The sequence below is a fragment of the Sus scrofa genome, chromosome 13 (assembly GCF_054392235.1).
Source record: "Sus scrofa isolate SSC_HxYL_T2T_F1_AM1 chromosome 13, Sscrofa_HxYL_maternal_Yorkshire_Landrace_v2.0, whole genome shotgun sequence".
Lineage (NCBI taxonomy): Eukaryota > Metazoa > Chordata > Mammalia > Artiodactyla > Suidae > Sus > Sus scrofa.
Window position 1 is genome coordinate 222,966,899 of NC_139395.1, and position 6,254 is coordinate 222,973,152.

Consider the following 6,254-nt stretch of genomic DNA (forward strand, 5'->3'; position numbering starts at 1 on the left):
TGTAGGCCGGCAGCTGCAGCTCCAATTTGACCCAGATGCCTTGGGTGTGGGCCTAAAAAGAGAAACAACACCCACAAAACAAAAAACGACAGTATTTAGGTCCCACTGGCACGAAAGCTCTGCAATAAAGCTGACGGTGATTTTACAGTTTTTCTCCCGGAAAACCTCAGAGGGTGACGACTGCACGTTTGTGGAAATAAAGTGCTCATCCTGGCGCTCCTTCCCAAATAACAAGGTTCCTATCCTGATAATGTAATTCTGATTTAAATTTTTTTTTTTTGTCTTTTTTCTAGGGCTGCTCCCATGGCGTATGGAGGTTCCCAGGCCAGTGGTCTAATTGGAGCAGCAGCTGCCGGCCTACACCACAGCCACAGCTGCACCAGATCCAAGCTGCGTCTGCGACCTACACCACAGCCCGTGGCAACGCCGGATCCTTAACCCACTGAGCAAGGCCAGGGATCGAACCTGCAGCCTCATGGTTCCCAGTCGGATTCGTTAACCACTGAGCCACGATGGGAACTCCTGATTTAATTTTTTTTTTAGCAAATTAGGCATTGAGAGCCCCCTTCAAGATACGATGAAAATCCGCCATGAACTGGTAGCCTACAGCATATCCAGCAGTAAAACAACCACGGTGACCCCGTCAAGATCCGACACGGGACCAGGAGCTCTCGCCGTTGCGGCGAGCGAGGAAGAGGTGGCAGGTGGCAGGTGGGTTGTCCCTGGAGGCCGGACCGTTGCTTCCTGAAAACGCCCAGGAGAATGACCCGGAAAAGCATAACAAAGCGAAAGACCAGGACGACGTCTCATCACAAAAGGTTTAGGATCGAGTCTTTCCTGCAGAGCAGAAGGATCCACTTAGAACATAGAAAAGCCTACGAGGAAAAATGCCCCCAGAAAGACATGCAGGCCCTCATTTCTGGAACCCCTGAACATCCCCTTCTATGGCAAAATGGGTGATTAAATTAAGGACGTTAAAATAAGGGGGCCACCGGAGGGCTGGCAGCCGGCGGAAGCTGCGGGAGGCAGGAAGGACCCTCCCCGAGAGCCTCTGAAGACCCTGTCACCCCACCACGCCTTGATTTTGAACTTCTGGCCTCAAAACTGTGAGAGAAGAAACCTCTGTTGTTTCAAGCCAGTGCATTTGCTTGTGTCCGAGGCCCCGGGGCCAAACTGTGTTCGCACAGCCGCAGCCTCTGGACGCTGAGCTTTCTCCTGCTGGAAAGCCTCTAGCGACGGCTGGCACGGGGCGGGGGCATTGTCCTTGGTTTAAGTACCACCTGTGCTTGCATCATGGAATAACAGACATGGAGCGGGAGGAGCAGACCTGTGCCCGGAGCCCCTGCCTTTCCCAGGCTCCCCGCCTGGAGTGCCCGTCCCCCGGTCCACCCGAGTGCCTCCTGAAAGGGCTGGGCTGGGGTCCCGGAGCTCAAATCCTCTCAGGTCCCAGCCGCCCAGCTTCGGGGTTGATTGTGGACCAGGGAGATGTGCGGCTCTAACCCTTGAGAGTCAAGAGAGACGACTTTCTTTTTTGGCTGCACCAGGGGCACGCGGAAGTTCTGGGCCAGGGATCGAACCTGTGCCACAGCCGTGACAACACCCAATGCTTAACCGGCTGCACCACAAGGCAGTGCTCTGGAAAGATGATTTTTAATGGAGGGGCCCTGCAGCATCTCCTCGCCCGATTTCCCGTGAGTCCTTGCTGGGGGCCTGGATTCAAGGCTGCCTCCGCCCAGCAGTGGGAGCCTGGCCAGGTCCCCTCCTCCGGCCTCCATCCCCCCTCATCCCCTGGGCTGAGGTCAGGCTCCCTGGGCACGGACCCCCCCCACCGCACCCCAGGATTGGATCCTAGACGCTCCTGCGGAAACACTCATCTCACACCGTGTAAACACGACATCCTTAGACTCAGAAATCAGTGGCCGATGCGAGCAGATTGGGCCTCGGAGGGAGAGGCAGGGGAGGGCTGGCGGCTGGCCAAAGCCAGAGACTGCTGCTGCTGTGGCAAGATGCCAGACGCTCTCGGCACGAAGGCCTCTGAGTTCGGACAGGGCCAGGCTGCTCCTTGAGAGCCATGGGGAGGGGGGCTCCGTGGGTCCTGGTGCCCCGGGCAGGTGCTCCCGGGACAGCGGGCACACAGCTGACTGCTCCCGTGATGGCAGGCACAGGCCCATCCCCTGGGACCGGGAGCGCGGAGGGACATGGAAGGGCACGGGTGCCCCCGCCTAACTACAGTCACTGTATTTTACAAAGATCGTTTCGTACAGAACCTTTAAAAATTGAATCCAACGCGCATATCTTCCAATTCTCCCTTCAGAAGTGCGGTCCAGCACCATTGAGTCCAACAGCCCTCCCGCAGGCAGGACACCGTCCCCCGTCTCTGGCTCCGCACCGTTCCCATGACCCCGGCAGCAACCCCGTGCCCTTGAGCGCTCCGTCCCCACCCCGCTTCCTCCCGGCCGGGCCGCCACCGCTCTGCCCTCTGTCTCTGGGCTTCCCGTTCTGGAGGAAGCACGTAGGGTGGCATCTCATACGGAGGAAGCACGTAGGGTGGCATCTCATGAGTCGGGCTTCCCTCCCTGAGCGAAAAGTGCCTGAAGCGCCTCCAAGCCGCCGTGTGCCGGGACACTGCCGTGGCCGGGTGGCCGTCCGTGGCGCGGATGGACCGCGCGGTGCGCCTCTCCCTTCGTCCGTCCAGGGAGGTTTGGGTCGATGACGAATCACGTGGCTGTCCACGTTCTTGTGCAGGGTTTGTGTGGCTGTCTCGCTCCAGCCCCGGTACCTGGAAGTGGAATTGCTGGCTTATTTGCAAACTCTGCGTTTAACGGTTTGAGGTGACAAACGGGAGAAAGCGTTTGTCCCGTCTCTTCTCTTTAGCTCTGCGTTGTCTTTCCCAGCGTTCTTAGCTTCCTCTTGTCAGTACGAATCAGGATCAGCCTAAAGTCCGCTCTTGCGTGTATTTCCCAGGGCAGGCTTGCTAGTGATGGATTCGCCCAGATTTTATTTACTTTTGTTCATTTTCTTAAAATTAAAAATATACATTTATAAAGTTGATATATTTGTATTTTTGTCACTTTATTTTGTTATTTTGTGGATGTGTCTTGATTTCTCTTTGGTTTCTGCAGGACGGTCCTGCTGTACATAGAATCCTTGGTTGACTGCCTTTAACTTTCAGAACTTTGAATACATTCTCCGTGGTTTCTGATGAGAATCAGCCTTCAGTCTGACTCAGGATCCCTTGAAAGCGAGAGATTACTTCTTTTTTTTTTTTAATTTCAAGATATTTTATTGTTATTTAAAAAAAAACAGGTCACAGCACTGAGCTTCTGGGCCATCCTGCCAACACACAGGCTACAAACCCTTGCTCTGCAGGCGAGGGGCCCTCAGTAGCATCGTTGCAAAGTGAATTAAAACCCGCATAAAACGAATATTCAGATAGTTTCCACAGGAGCGCAGACTTGTGTGACCCCATTTCCTCGTCTCCCACATTTTGCTGCATCTGTGCCAACCCTCTCGCATAGACAGTCCCACTTGGCAGGAATTAAGGAAAGCAGTCCCCCCAAACCCTTAATTCAAGCTGAACTCGCAGTGAACAGCTGCAAGAGCGGTGTTTACACGATGATACGCGCTGAAGCCCCGGCTGCCGGGTGACGCTCCATCCCGCTCCCGCGAGCACAAGACACGGGCAAAGGGCCAGCATCCTGCTCCTCCACCTCCGGGGGGACGTCGTGGTCCTAGATCTGCCGCGTCAGTTGCCACGTGGGCCCCGACTTCACATTGTAGATGGTCGGCCTCTGGAATCCATTGCAAGTGGAAGCAGCAACCACTGTGTAAGCGCCCGTGTTTTCAAAGAGCATCCAATCGCCGACACGCATCTCAGGCACGTTACAGCGCTCAACAATGCCAGCCAGGCCATCACAGGTCGGTCCCCAGATGCTGGATGAATAATTCTTCTCATCTGGTTTGGGTCTCTTTGCAGGAGGGGCTGCACAAAACGGAAAACAGAAGATGGAATGTAAATTATGCCAGCTCTTCACAAAGGCAATTCTCTAGGAAGCCCCGTCCCGCTGAAGACACAGGTGCCCTTGGTGCAGCAGTGGGAATGTCCTGCTAAGCAGAGTCTGCCAACCACCTCGGAGCCACAGGCACCGTGGGCCGACCCCATGGAGACCAGACACCACTGCCGAGTGCACAGGACAGCCAGCTGCCCCACCACTGTCCCCGCCGCCCCACCTGCCCCCTCGCTCCCTCCCTCCTTCGGAGGACCGCCAGCCCGAGGTGGCACCGGAGCGCTGGCAGAGGGTGGCAGCAGAGCCTGAGGGGACTGACCCAGCTTACTTTTCTGTTGTGTCCTTTAAGATCCCGCTTGGCCTCTGTCTCTTTACAGTTTGAGGATGATGTGGGCACGTGTGGGTTTCCTTGTGTTTGTCCTACTTGGAGTGTGTTGAGCTTCTACAATGAGTCAATTCGTGCTTTTCATCATTACCTTTGAGAAGTTTTAAGCCATTATTTTTTCAAGTATTCTCTCTGCTCTTTTCTTTCTCCTCTCTAGCTCTGGGGCTCTGTCTGTGTGTTCTGGTGTGTCAGTGGGGTGCCTCGGGTCTCTGAGGCTTTGCTCACTTTTTTTGGTTTTCCTTTCTTTTCCCTCTTTTTCTTTTTTCCCTGTTGTTCTGTTCCTCAGGTTGGATGGGTGGACCTCTTTTCAAGTTTGCTGGTTCTTTCCTCTCCTGCTCAAATCTGGAGGGGATCGTGAGCCCCGCAGTGAATTTTTTATTTCAGTGATTGTATTTTCAGCTCCAGGGTTTCCATGTGGTTGTTCTTCCGTCTCTCTGTTGATCCTCCTTATAGAGAGGTGTGTTGTGCTCATACTTTCTTTATACTTGGTCTCCCTCAGTCCTTTGGACATGTTTAAACAGGTGATTTGAAGTCTTTGTCTGCTAAGTTCAGTGTCTGGGCTGCCCCAGGGACAGGTTCTATTGATTGCCTTTCCCCCTGTGTATGGGACATACTTTCTTGCTTCTTGGCATGTCTCTATTTTTTTTAAAAAGCTGGACATTTAAAATAATATACTGGGGCAACTCTGGAAATCGGATTCTTTCCCCTCTCATAGGTTTGTTGTTGCTGGATTTTGCAGTTTGGTGGTTGTTTTTTTGGTAGTGATTTCTGAATTATGTCTATAAAGTCTGTATTCTTTGTCCTGTGTCTCCCTCAGCTACTTAGTGGTCAGCTAAGGATTGGACAGAGATTCCCTTAAACTCCTGAATCTGTAGGTCATGGCCTTTGCTGAGGGGCTGTGTGTGTGCTGGGATGCCTTCAACACTCAGCCTGGCAGCCGACAGCTCTGCCTTAGCCTTCACTTCTTCCCTAAAGATTGGCCAGAGGTGAGAGTGCCGGGAGTCCTCAGCTCCTTACAGAGCAGGTGCACCGCCTTGGGCATGTGCACAGCCTTCCAGGTTCCCAGGAATATGTGGGAACTTGCCAAACTTCCCTGTGGAATCTCACCCTCAGCTTCTCCTTTAAAGCTGGCATGTCTCTTTTTTGCCCCAGCTGTTATATACCATTCAGGCAGCTGCAGTGTTAAACAATTGCCTCTGTTTTTGTTGTTGTTTTTAATAAATGACTTCAGAGAAATCGCTATTCCTGTTGGATGATCTCTGGATGAAGTCAGAAGAAGACAGTCTTGCAAGTGTGGCCTTCCTGGGACCACCAGACAGGGGAGATAGGGACCTCTCTCTGGGAATGGGGCATCAGGGGGCACCCCCTTCATTCTGCCCTCTCCAGATGCCCTCAGCCTGTTGGTTCCCAAGGCTACTGTGGAGGTGTGTGTGTGTGTGGGGGGGCGCAGATGAGAGTAGGGCAAGCTAAAATGCCACAGAGTTGGAGTTCCTGTCATGGCTCAGTGGAAACAAATCTGACTAGGAACCATGAGGTTGAAGGTTTGATCCCTGGCCTCACTCAGTGGGTTAAGGATCCGGCATTGCTATGAGTTGTAGTGTAGGTTGCAGATGCAGCTCGGATCCTGGGTTGCCGTGGCTGTGGCGTAGCCTGGGAGCTGCAGTTCCTGTTTGACCCCTAGCCTAGGAACCTTATGTGCCGCAGGTGCAGCCCTAAAATGACAAAATAAATTTAAAAAGTAAAAATAAAAATGCCACAGAGCTCACTGTTCTTACCAAGCTTCAGCTGTTTTTCTTGAATAAACATTCCTCATTGCAAGTCTTTGGTTAATTTCCAGAGGTCTAAAAAAGTTGATTCCGATC